Source organism: Hylaeus volcanicus, chromosome 2 (assembly GCF_026283585.1).
Source record: "Hylaeus volcanicus isolate JK05 chromosome 2, UHH_iyHylVolc1.0_haploid, whole genome shotgun sequence".
NCBI classification, from domain to species: Eukaryota; Metazoa; Arthropoda; class Insecta; order Hymenoptera; family Colletidae; genus Hylaeus; species Hylaeus volcanicus.
Genome location: NC_071977.1, coordinates 24,477,949 through 24,492,652, shown reverse-complemented (window position 1 = coordinate 24,492,652; position 14,704 = coordinate 24,477,949).

The window sequence follows — 14,704 nt, the reverse complement described above, 5'->3', positions numbered from 1 at the left end:
CCTGCGTAGAAAATCTGTAATTATATACAGTGTCGTCTTTGTCGCGTTTGTGCACAGGTGTTGCGTTTTCCGAGAAATTTCGGATTTTAATATCGTCGTTAGATCCAACAACAGTCTTACATAATATTATCAGACACTTGTTCGGTCCTTCGAAATAATCGCTTCTTTCGCGTTCCGGCAACGGGGATGTTTAATTAAAACTTTAATGAAAATTTTGTATCACGCGTTGTTCAGTGTGTGACAGATGTTCGTTGTTCATTGTGCAACGGGCGTGAGTAGAAATAACCGAGTTTTCAGAAAACACGATTCAAAGTTGCCTCGCAGCATGGAATACCAAGTAAAATTTTGAACGACCACCGAATACAGATAAGCGAAAGGTGGCTGGTAAGTTGAAGATTTGTTTGCAACTTCTTCGCGAGAAATCTTTGCTTACTTTGTTGTTCTCAGACGTTGTCGTGCAAGTATTTTTATCGGCACCGTGTCGTACATTTTTTTTTTTAATTTCTTGTCCTTTGTCCCTACTAAATTCATTACTGGCCCACCTCGTTCGGTTTGTTCCAAGATTCTTCGAGTAGGCATCTCTATCGCGACAGTTTCATTTATCTTTAAACCACACGTGGGGAATGATTACTATCTTTTGGTTTATCACAGGTACTGTTAGATTAAAACGTCGATAGGTTTCATATTTATAAAATTAATATCGGTGAGAATAGAAAAATTTGCTTAAATATACTTGGATATAAACTGGATTTAGCACCACCAGACAAAAAAATCATTGCCACTAAAACGTTGAAATTCCGAACTCCAAACATTGAATTCCGAAGCATCAAGTGTATACTGAGTCGTAACACACCACCAGGTCATTCGTTTCGCTTAAAATGAAAGAATTTGCTTACCAAAGATATTCGAGGTGTTTTCCACGCTAGTATTTTCGCACCTTTCCGCCGCGACCTAGAAAAACAACGTTCCTATCGAGTGTTCCGGTATTATTCCTGGTAAACGCGTCCCCGAACCAACCGAGTCGTGCCACGAAAGCGATTCTACAAGGACCGTCGGCGTAACGACTGTAAAATACGTGTATGTTGACCAGCAACGAGCTTTCCGTACTGCAACGCCCGAGCACTCTCTCTTAATACGATGCAATCGCGTTTCGATGGACACACGCGGAATCTGGCTCTACGTGATTAACGTTTAATTATAATTACGGGTCATTGATGCCGATAAACCGGCGCACGGTGGCCCATTGCCGTCGCTAGTGATTGCACGCTGTGTACGCACTTTCGATCTGAAAATCCTCCTGAGATTCGAAGATAAAATAAATAAAAGTGCTGTGAAATAAAATTCACTTTGCAACTTTTATACATAAATACACCTTTTTTCATAGATGTCGGTTATTATCTTCCAGGTGTTATTTTATAGGTGATCAATTACTCTTTCTTTCTATAGTAGCTTGTTATTGCCGAGAATATATTTTTTTCTTATAGATGTCTCTCATTTTTCATACATAAATTTTTAACACTTTCTAAACATTTGTGTCCATCCAATAATGTTTTTTCCTTTTGTACACGCTCTTGTTTCATTGACAAAATTTGTATTCTTTCCTATAAACTCTTCATCGAATGTTTTTTATTCCATGTTACATCTGAGTCAGTAGAACGACGATGAAACATGACACGTAGCTCGAGCGCGCGGCAAACTCGCTTTGCTTTAAATATGGGCAAGCAAGGAACATTGCTTTTTCGAAACAAAAAGCTAATGTGGGGCGCGATGCAAGGTAAAAAGCCATTTCGCGGACCGAGCCAATTTCGATTTGCTGCGCGCACACAGGCGACCGGGCGAGCGACGAAGCGCGGCGCCCTCTTTTTTTTCCAAATTGAAAATGGTCGTTCAACGAATTCATATTTCGCGCAGATGAATTTTACGTGGAGCGAAAGTGATTTAAATTCGATACGTTCCCGCTGCGGCGACATTACAATGAAAATTTATTCAACGGATCGGATTTAATTATTTCCTCGAAGCGCGAAATTCGTTCCGTGTTTGTCGACAGTTAACCGCTGGTGAAATGAAGGAAACGCAGCACACATCGAAAAGTTGGGACCAAACACGTGATAGTGGATTTAATCTGACAATTTAATCACTTCTCGCTCGATTAAGTGTGACATATCTTTAGGTACACTTGCAGTTTGCGTTTTCGCCATTAAATCCGACCTGCCCATTTCCAATTAACGAATTTGAAACTCGATAGGCACACCAATCGATCCGTTGAGATGAATTTGTGAGACAGCAATTTAGTCGCTGTATGTGGGCTAAAGGAATATCTGGAGAGCCCAAATATAGACGTAGCCAAATTAGTACGATTCGATTGCTGGTGAAATTGAGGAAATTTTGGCATTTGAAGTGTCATATTTGCCACTTCGCTTCGGAACGCCTTGAATGACGCGATGCACTCGACTTGTGCAGGAAATTGCAAGACGACGGTTATTGGCTGGAATCAGTACGTATCCTGGGAATATTTAGTTTCTGAATTCAGACGATTCTTTCGTCTAGGTGCAAGACGCGTATAAATAGATATTGTATGAATTAAAATTAACATCATTTTATTAATACTTCACACGTCTTGTATTGGTAAACGTTTAGTCTAAGAACTGTATTGGCAACCGTATATCAAAGAAAGTTCCTCTGAATTTGATAGGTCTTAACTGGTGAACATCATTTTCAGAACAAAGGGGAAACTTATAGCGAATTTAATCAAAAGTACGAAGGTGAAAATATTTAATTATACGTGTCCAAGCCTGTTAAGAAGCTGTCTAACTACGTAAAATGTTTAATAAAGACTGGGAGCAAGCATGCAAAGTATTAATTAAATTGTTAGTAATCTAATACTTGAATAATAAACTCCTTTTTAATTTTCAGAATTTCCCCATTTGAGAAATATTATTCTCGATGAATTGAAAGGATATGTAACACTGTATGAAGTGGAAGCCGACATAAAGGCGTAGATACGGTAAAGACAAAATTATTCTCGAACTGGATGGAAACGACAAGGTGCGGGAACTGTAAATTGAGTCCATACGGAATCATATATAGTGTTTATCTACTTCGAAACGCCAGAACGTATCTGTTTTGGGAATAAAAATTGAATAGCACCCGTGGAACCTTGAAATATATATCATCAAGTATCCTTGTCGCTCCCATTTCCTTTGTTGCTCAGGATCAGTTTATTATTCCGTCGCAATGTCCGATCATTCCACGTGATTTTCACTAGATATCACACTGCGATTCAAACATCGCGTAAAGGAGGCTGGAAAGTTCCAAATTTGTTTGCAGTTCCCTCCAAGAAATCTTTACTTTGTTGTTTCCAAACATTGTCGTGAAAATATTGTTATCTTTCCCCTGTCGTACATTTTTAAATACTCCCTTACACTTTGTTCTTTGTCCTCAGCTTTCAAATTCATTTTCTTGCCTTCAAGGACCTATAAGTACTTATATTCTCTTCGTGAACGTTCTTTTAATGCGTTGCTTCCATTGTCTTCGATGCCAACTTATTTTTCTTGCACACTGTCCGAGTATTGAAAAAGATTTTCACCGGAGGATCGTGTTCCGTGTTCCGAGGCGTCTCGGCCTGGAAGAGTGGAAACGTAATACCGAAAGAAGTTTCGCGACGCGAGATGCTCGAGTTAACGAGCTGGTTCATTTACGAAACTTATGCAAAGTAATATGAAGGCTAATAGGAAGTATTATTAGATCTATATGCAGTCTTAGCGCTAAGCCAGTGTTTTCCATTATGCCAGTGAAACCTTTGCATTTTATTTAATCTGGATAATGATGCGTTCTTAATTGTGTACAAAGCAACGTAAACATTATCAAAGTAAAATTAGACATATAATCCAGGAATAAAGTACAGTCCTTTGAGAGATAAAATTAGATTCTTATCCCGTGAAACAATTTGGTGACTACTATTTCATTACAATTAGCGTATAGTCTTGCAATTAGTGTCGACAAAAATAGGCGGAACGTAAATTTAATTGTAATCTGAACAAATTTCAACAACTCCTGAGAATTTTAAGGATAATTAAAAATGTTCTGCAACTCGCTATGCCAGGTTGAGAATTCCTCTAAAAAATTGCACCAAACAGAAATAAATTTGGTGCAATTTACAGAAATAAATTGTTTTACATCCAGAACCTAAGACTTGATCTAAAGTATTATTTCATGTCACTCGACCCTCGTAGACGTGAAGACAGTGTCCACTGCCCGAGAATACCTATTTCCCTTCGATTTCCATTGGGTAAAGTAGATTCTGAACGCGAGAGAAGGGTGTCAGGAGGTGAATAAAAGCCGAAACAACGAGCGGAGGCGAACGAGACAGAAATGACGCGATATTTCAAGCACGTCCTCGCACTCGGAGAACGACGAGGGGTTTACGTCTATGGTGTGTCTCAGCCTCGGTAGATTTATTCCGAACGATGGAAAGGGATTACTATTTGCCGTATAAATTTGCGTGGCCGCGCTGAGAGAGCTGCTCCTTCGGTTACGAAGATACACGAACGAGGCGAAAGAGAAACCAGAACTATGAGGGAACGAAACGGGGTTCGATGCGAAAACCCTCGTAAATCTTAAGCGAAATCTAAGATCGGTGATCCCCGCTTATGGGTTTACACCTGTAGGCGCGGTGAAGCTTGTCAATGGAACTTTTGCAAGCCTCCTCTCAGCAAAAAGATTCGATACTCTCGGCGGGGACACAAAGAACACCGTCTCGCGGCAGCTGAGCGTTTGATGGATCAGCTGATGCTCGCGAAACCTGGAACGGATATACTCGCGGACCCTTCCGCAGGATAAAGCGTTTAGTATTGTGAAGAAACCCTGGGTCTTTCGTTTTTCAGCACGGATTATTGAAGCAGAGGTAAGGCAACGTCACCGTGGCTGTCTTTTTTATACTAAAGAGCATGGGAAGCATAAAGTGATGACAGAATGGGTATCGATTTATTTATTAGTATTTTTAAAGTGGAGATGAACAAAGAATGCATTCTGTACACGCTAGAATAATCGTTCGAGGTATATTACTACTGAAAATGCAATGCTTTCTGAAAATTGCTGCGATGCTTCTCGAACTTCGACGTTACTTTCTCATGAACTCGTCAACAGGAAATACTACCGACTCGAAGCATAAAACGTCACCCAGAATAGTTCTTCGCCACTTGGATATAAAGTACGAGTCCAAGACCATTCCGCTCTATTAAACTGTAAGCAGTCCGCATATTTCAAGCATTTCTTGTCAAATTTACGCAGACATTTATATCACCGGACCGGGAATTTTTCATTTCCGTTTTCCTATTCCAGCTGAGTCTTTCTGTATTTTCGTAAACATGTAATATTCTATGGCAGTTGAAAACAAACACGCGAACCCGTATCTGGGTTAAAAGCTTCCAAAATTAAATACAATTGTTTCACAAATAATTATCACATTGAGAAGAACAAGTTTGCACAGTCTTGATTAAATAGCTTTTAACGTATCAACACTCTAGCGTCATTTTTAGAACAATCGAAATAAATGTATGAATAAGCAATAAGCATTGCAAAATAATAAAAGTGACACTCTTTGTGAACAAATTTCAAATTTGGATATGTCACTAGACCATGGATATCATCCAAACTTGACTTTATTCTAGCGATCATTCGATAATAAAAATTCTTCCCTTTGCTCAATTTATATTAACATTTTGAATATATTCACGAGATATTCAAATATTTATCTTCATTCCATTTCTGTTTTCTATAATACGACGTGTCACCAAATGGAACGAAATGAAAAAATGAATAAGTTAGACCTCGAGCACGACGATAAACAGATTTAATCGATTCGCGACTGGGGAAAATGCGATGGCCCGTTACAAAATCACGAGCTGGCCACTTGGGAGCCTGTTTCAACCGTGGACGGCTATGACTGACGAATTTTTCACGATATTAATTCCCTGCCGTTCCCAGCGGTACATTCTCCCCGCTGGATGAACCCAGCGCCGGGTTTCGGAATGAAAGGATCATTAATACGAATCCCAGGCTTGGCCCGAGACCGGGGCCCCCTCCGCCATTGTGTTCGAGCCGCGGGACGAGAAAACGGATTTATAGAAATGAAGATTTAAGGAGAAGCCCAGACATGACGAGCTGGAAGATTCCATTCTCCGGAACTCCGACGTCATTTCAACGTAACCCTGTCCTCGCGGCATCCATATTCACCCCCCACACTTACAAGCGACACATAATTTATTCAACGTAATAAACAGATTTAACGAACTCGGTCGTGATCATTCAAACTTGAATTTTGTACCTGTGTAGTTTTCGTGAAAAATATTATTCCGAAGGTAGTGTACTAATGAGAAATAATTGGAAGCGAAGTTAGGATTAATTTGATGCCGATGCTTAATAATTACACTTGTCGCTATAGTGCCCAATCAGAATATGTTGTTTTTCAAGTGTTTATCACTTTGTGTTTATCCCTAATTCCGCAAACGTGTTAAAATTGTTGAAGAAGATCCAATTCACAAAATGTTGAATCCATATATTTGTAAATCTTTTCCAAAGGTGAGTGAATATTATATCAGGTATTAAAATACTTTGTAGTCTTGCAAAATAAAAACAAATTCCACTCTATCCAAATCGAGCCCGCCAAAGAACTAGCACGCTCGTCTCATGATCGATTCGATTCTCATCATCCAATCTCGTAATTTCACGAAGATGGAACGTGGCAGGTGTCGTGGTTAAATGGGATGAGGTCACAAAAGAGAAACGTCACGAGGGAGAGGGTTTGGTCGAAAAGAGGCATCCAGTTTCCGTGGGCAAAGCCAGAGAAGCTGGAACACGGAGGTTCCTCTCGCGGATATTCCATGAAATTCTACAATATCGAATCTCCTACGGAGTGGCTATCTCGCAAAAATTCCGGAAATCTTGGTCCGTGGAAAGGAACGCTTATGGTTCGCGCAGGTTCCTAGGCGTTCCGCCGCGATCGGTCTTATTCATCGGGTAATAATGTTATCGCGATCAACGCGTTGAATATCCGTGTCTGACCCAAATAACTGCCGTTTTACCGCGGCGTGCATTTTCCATTTAAGCGTTAATATCATCGATCGAGGCGACGCAGGACAGCGCACTCTCCGAGCCGCCAGCGGAATAGCGCTACCTGCATCGATGCATCAACGTTTATTATTTATTTAAGGGGCGTTTTTAGCGCTCGGTGGTCCGTCGTACAATCGCATTCCAGCGACGTTTCTGCGTCGAGGAACGATATCATAAAAATAATACCCGGGGACAATAAAATATTGTTCGTTTGTGCATTGATTGCTCCGACGAACTTGGCTGTTGCCCACCGTAATTATTTGTTATTTTTAATTATATTCGCATAATAAATTTATTGAGGACAGCGCGCGATATTCAATAATCACCGGAATTCATTTTTAGTCCGACGACGCAGGACGTGTATGCGCGAATTGGAAGATGAAAATAAACAATGAATAATACGAGTATAATTCTATGAATGAGTATCTACGAGTATAATGCTATAAAAGGAATTGCTACAAAATATTGCGGTTTCGACGTAAAGGACAAATAATTATGGAAGAACCAAATACATTCCGGACACCTTTTGAAAATGTGTTTTGAAAATATATTCTACCTTCTCGTAGATTTTTATTAATTATCCCGCGGTTATCGAGAATGTAAAATGTACCAAATAATTTATTACCGAAACTACAATATATTACGGACGTAATTCACGGTTCCTCGATATTTCAGCTATTCCCTCATTCGAAAATTCACCGCTGCCCGTTCGCCTGTTAACGTTCAGCGATAGCGAGATCAGTTTTCATCTCTACCAGACTGTGATTCAATATCAAACTCGATTAAGCGTATTCAGCTGTTTCCAAATGTACCCTAAAGGCCAGACAACAAACACTCTCCGACGATGTTCCTAAACAATACCGAAAGCACAACAAGCGAAGGCAAAGGGTAAATTACATGCACCGTTGTGCAATCTTTGCTTACCAAACTAGTTCCTCTCTACTAAATAATTAAAAGTCGTTTGTTTAATCAACGTCATAAATATGCAGTATTATGCATAAATCCGTTTACCTTTAAATAATTCTTTTGATTGATAAAAACAATCAAAATACAATTGAATTTCAAGGTTTTATTTGTTACAGCGTTATAAACAGGTTGCTCAACTAATTAATGTCCATTATAGCCAGATATCGCAAATGATAACAACACTGATGATACCTAAACATGCTGGTGCCTCCAACAATTAACAATTACGGTCATGAGCCTCATTTGCGCAGAATTATCTAAGCACCGATACGTCAGTTACTGTTCAAAATAATTACAGGAATTCCAAATCCAATAAATGTATCGCGCAGGTCGCTGGGTGTCTTCTTTACCAGTTCGAATTACAGTACAACTGTTACTGTACTGTCTGACACTTGACGGACTGATTCTACTTACAAGTTTCTACTTGAAAGTTTCCCTTTTCAAACACAAACGATACTCTTTCTAATCATTATGGTGACCCATAAAATATCGCATAGTGCTGGGATAGGTCTGGGTCAGGTGTTTTTAAATTGTCAAAATTGATCTTATTACGGTTACTTTGATATAATTTACTATCGAGCTAAAAAATAGCGTAAACCACGTAACTCCTCCCCCCCCCCCCCCCTTGGAGAGATGTCAGACCGATACGGTCAGTACAATTTCAATAGAAACTAACGTCCTATCGCAGGCTCGAAAATGGGCCAAGAGAAATTCGAGAGACTTAAAAGACGGCACGGGGAGATACCTTATCGGCGAACGTGAGCTACTAGCGGCACAATATAATAGCGTATCTAGCACATACTCGGCGAAACAGTTCGGTACAGCCGAGTCGTCAGCTCGATAGTATATACGTCGTTTTGCAGCACGCCTGGTCGAGATATGTGTTCGCCCCGTCTCGCGGCGAAAGCGTGTACTCGCATACAAATGAGCGTTGTGGATGGAACGTACGCGTCATAGTTGTGACTCAGTTTGTGCCGCGCAAGGCGTGGAAAAAAGATTTCTCGACGTATAGAGAAATGTGGGAAGGGAGGAAATCGAATAGGCATCCATTTGGGAGGTGGCTGCCGATTTCGCGCGTGTCTGTATGGAAATTTGAATAACGCGTGTACGGGAAAACAACTTTCACAACGAGGAAAAAGTAGTTCGTACGAGTTCGCGACTCTTTCCTCGGTAAAAGTTCAACTTCGAGGCCTTGGAACAACGCTGTCGATGTTTACCCCACCATGACGCATTTAAACCCTCTGTAACCCAATTTTTTTAGAGCATTTGAGAAAAAGCGGTACGATATGGAAATATTGGCGGGTCGCTATTTTATAAATGTGCGTTGTCTTGTTCATTATGTAACGTAGTCTGCTGTGTCATGCTGTATCATGGTACAACTCGGTAGTAAACATTTATTGTGGAATATAAATTAATACCTAAATTTCAATGTTCAAATAAATTCGTTTGAAATAAAATGGCTCGTAACTCCGTGGAAGTCGGAATGAGAAAATGTGTGCCGCACATGCACACATGTCATGCACATATCTCTGCTCCGTATGGAAATCCACGAAGCAGTTTGCATTTGAAGTTAAACAAAGGTGTACACCGCATTTTCGAGCATTTTATTTCAGGAACACCTTAGCACTACGATGTAAAAACGTCGACCAATCGACCAACCCCTTTTCTTATATATTTTTCTGGCATCTCTACAGCTGGTCTTTTATTTTTCTCTTCAAGTTTTCTCCTCGAAAATAGTGAATTAGGTCGTTCTTTCTTTTTACTCTTTCGTTTGTTCTCTTGTCACAGGCAGGCAACAATTTCTGTTCTGAATACAAAAAAGACAACATCGATGCTGTGGCGTGGAAATATTAATAGGTATTTATAGACGACAATGCAAAATAATATTTTGATATATTCAGAAAATGAATTGAGATTTAAATCGCTCCTAAACAGTGTGATTTATTTTTATTACACACATATTATATATATTTGCATTGAATTCCTCACACATTTTCTTATATAATTCCTATATAAGCACTCGGTGCTATAAATGCATAAACATCCATGGTCCAGTGGTTATGAAATGAAATCAGCCAGAATGGTGACGTTACATGGCACTTCCACTTTAAACTCACACGAGTGTACAAAGGGTTAACGATTTTACTGTTAACTAATAATCGAACGTGGACAGGTAAATATCCAGTGATTCGGCCTTTGACACTATAATGTCTTTCCAATATTTCGATATTGAAAAAGATACAAGTATCTCACGAATGGGATGAGAAACTTAAGGATACGCTGGTGCGCGTTTCGCGATCCAGCTCGTTGCACATAACGTTCCACGGGTTTGCCCAATGACATTTCGATCGTCCCGGTAACGATGATAGTTCAATTGAATATTCGAGCGACTGGGTACGTAAGAAAAAGTATAGGTTACACGGGAAACGTTTAGACGTTTCTGTGCGCTTGGCAACCGACGCTGGTATGAATACTTGCATTCTGGCCAGCTTCCAAGAAACATTATAATACGTTCCACCGTTACACCCCCGATACATGCGGCGCACATACTTCCAGCTCATTTATAAAATGTCTCATATAATCGAGTGTAACGATTTTGCTGCATAGTGTAGTCGCATTATCGTTTAAATAACTGATTGGGTTATTATCTTGGCCGTAAAAGTGCATTTCCTGGTGCAGTCAGAGAATATCCGTTTCGATTCTTGGTATCCAATTGGGAAAATCTGTTTTACCTTATTAAGTTTATGTTCTATACCCTCGTTAACCTTCTATTCTACACTGTAAGTTCATTTGTAACAAGACAAAAAAACGGGTATAACAGTTTTGTACGTAGTATAGTGATATAGTTGGTAAACTAGTCGTTATCTTGACTGTAAAAGAATGTTATCTGATGTGGACTGGGAGAACTTACTTCAATTAGCGTTATCCAATCTCGAAAATGAGATTTCATGTCCGTGTTCTGTTTGTCTGACTAAAATCGTGTATGTCTCCTACTCTGGTTACAACAATGCATATTCTACCAGTCTGACCAGACCAGAATATTCTACTAGCCTGCACAGGAACAGTCCTAGTCAAGTCAACCTACTCTGACCATAAACCACGCTTAATCCGGTTGTCTGATCACGCACAGTCTTATTCTCCTTATACGATGAAATCCTCTGGACTGGTGAGCGAAATGATTGATCTTTATATTATCATGCTTGAAACTTAGTTTTGTAGTGATCACTTCTCAACGAATGATGCCCTAAAATATTTTTTGGATCGCTCCATCACATCTCCACATAAATTAAAATAGGTCACCGCGTGTACCGTGCGTACCACGAAGTTCAGAACGTAGAGAAACGTGCCCAAATAGCGGCACCGTGCAGGATGAGCATCGATTCCATCTATTCCGAGTAAATACAGAATAGTTGAACAAGCGAACCAGCCAGATTTGTAATGGCCAACCGAGCAGCACAGTTGCTGCGTAAGTTCTCGTTGCTGGAGAGAATTACCAGCGACCGTCGCGATCACACGATTCGAAAGAACCTCCGGGGAAAAATGAATTTCTTTTTTTTTTTGTTTCACGTGTGGATCGAGTGTGCTTTTAATTTCTGGGTTAGGTATTGCTTTTAATTTCCCCCGCTGCTGTGCGCAGTTTGCTATGTAGATCGTCTGCATCGAGTTTCTTGTAACTTGAAGGTTTCAGAGAATGGGTATAGAATGAACTTATTCATTTTTAAGTGAATTTAACTACTTTTCTAGTTAGTGAATATTTACTCGGAACCTGGCTCATCTTTTTATTAAAATGATATTGTTTTAAGAAAGCAAAAGGGTAATCTACGTAGCGGAAATAAAATATAAAGAAACGCGTGAGTTGGTCAAAATATTTTCGAAAGTGAGGGAGGAAGAGCACCAATATTTAGAGCTTGTTCAACCGCTGCGACGTTCTGAAATTCGAGATCACGTGCACGACCCCTTGGCCTATCGTTCCTTTGAAAATGAGTTCGAAGGCACGCGACGCTTATGATTTGACAAGGCCGTTGTTCAGTGACTCGAGACTATTAACAGATTCCTCGAATGTTTCTTCCGCGGACACGCGTTATCGCGTACGATCGCGGATGGAATTCGTGTCTGTTCATGCACGGTACTAAATTCTGATTGAGCGAGCCAGGTTTGTGCGTGTATCGGGATTCCCGTGCCAAGCAACGTCCTCAGCGCAAAGCTGCTCAGATATCGTCCTTCATAATGGACGACGGCTTCGTTTCGCCGAGTGTAACGTATGCGTGGGAGGAATTCTGATGGAAAGATACTGAAAATTGAATTTAGCCTAGCGTTGGCCCCGGTATCGTCGTTAGGTGTAACGCTGTTTCCGCCACAGCTCGAGGGTTCACGGCGCCAACGCCAGTAGCCGTCTCGTTTGCCCCACGTGAAATTTTCGTGTATTCGTTAATGAATTACACACGCTCGAGCATTTGACCTTTCACGCTTGAATAATTCCGACCGCCATTTCGAAACTCCGTAATACTCGGCGCTCTAAGTGAACGTAGCGCAAATTTTTCCCTCGTGAAATTTACAGCGTTTATTCCACGCTTCGAACACTTCGGATTCTTGGTTTAAGATCATTTTCGAAGACTGCTCGAGGGTAGACTATTTACATTACATTTAAAATTAAATTTACGACGTCTAAACTAAACGAAAACTATGTAGGTTCTTCCTTCTGTGAATACAACTGTAGGAATATTATCGAGAAGTAACTTTCATTAATGCATTAATTCGTTTCTATCCAATAAAATTACATCTGATTACCTCACCCTTAAAATTAACCGAATACCTTGCATCCTATGTATGGAGTGGACGAATAATAGCGAGAATCCAGTTGATTTTCGCACCCAACTACTCTCTCCTCGTGTTTTTACATTTTTTCCACAGCTCTCACAGCGATAAAAGGCCGTCCCACGACTCGCTGAGCTTTAATCGAGCCATCGCAAACCTGCCACATATGTATTCGCGTACGTTGGTGTCGACCATCTTTCAAAGGCGCTCACGACGCCGAGCACCGTCAATTTTCGACCCTAAACCCTAAAACATCCGTACGCTTAATCATTCACGATGCACCTACACGGTGCGGAGGGTCGGTTGCTACAACTCAAAGGGACGGTGAAACGTTTGCTACGTGCGGGGGAAAAGAGATAAACAGTAACTGGCGCGGCGCAGGAAAACTGGGTGACTCTGTAATAGAAAACGGGAACCATTGTTGAGAACCCTGACTGCGTACTACTGTGGAAATTAAATATACCGTGGCTACGGTGTCACCGGCAGCGCTAAACTGGTAATGTTTTACATACGATAACGTTACAAAGTTCTTGGGATTATTGGACAGCTATCACGTATACCGGGAGTCTGACCTAGTGCTTTCAACTCCACGTTGTCGGGGTATACCTCTGCTCAGAGACGAATAAAATTACGTTGCGAATTTCAGAGTAAGCACGGCGACTGGGCGTACAGGTAACAATTCGAATTGAAAATGTCGCGACAGTATTTTTCAGTCGCTGATTTTGGTGAAAATTTGTATGGGATCCAAAGTAAGCTCGCTGTTCTGTTTCGTAATTGCTGCTGTTTTAATTAGAGGAAGAAATCATTCCTGGTATTAGATTATATTCAAACCTCTCAACTTAATCATTTTCCTCGAGGTAGAGCACATCCATCGTGGATTCTTAGAAGAAGCTAAACGCAGCATTCTCCAAACGCACGGATCAAGATACTTCGGCGCACCACTCGAGCTTCTTTCAACTCCCAGATACCGAGCATGAATGCTGACCGTTCGGAGGCTTTCTTCATCCCTTACTTTTCAAGAGTAGGAATCATCGTCCTACCGCTTCCAAATGGAACTCTTCGAATTTCCAAGGGGCTCTCGCGAAGAAACTTGCGAGCGACGGTTTTTTGGGGAATTGTCGTGACGATAATTTCTATAGACCGTGCCCCTCCGCTCGTGGAAGGGTATCGGGCTGATCCTGAAAGCTGAAATATGTAGTCGCTTTTATACGGTGCACGGCTTATACCTTCTTTCGTATTTCTCCAGCGAATCAGCGATGCGTATACATCGTCGGTCGTTCCGTTATACTGTCGCAGATTCGTGGAGAATTTAAAGTTCCAGGCAACGACAGCCTGGGAACGAGAGAGCGAGGAGGAGGGGCGAGAGTTTAAAATTAAAGCAGTGGTGTATCGTGGTCGCTGTGCACTCAGAAATTTAATAGCCTTGTGTAAGTACACACTTAGTAGCGTATTACCCGTGAGCAGGGAGCTCGAGTGCGCCGCCCGCAAAGCGTCGTGAATGAGGAAAGAGTATTGTAATCACTTTGCTGTGACATCAACATAATGTAACGCTAACCGAGACCAGATTTCTTACTAATTAGTTGTGTTTGGGACGAGAGTCCGCATTCGTGGCAGTCCCTCCAGTTATCTCGACACGTACATACGTACATAAATATCTCGATACGTAAAGCATGGCACTGGAAGGTTGCAAATCATAACGATGGACTTGGGGCACAGTGAGGAATTATTTGACTAATTATTTCTGGGAAACTTTCAGAGTTTTATTTTGATTTACTTTGTTAATTTTATATCTTCCGACGAGGTCCATCAATAA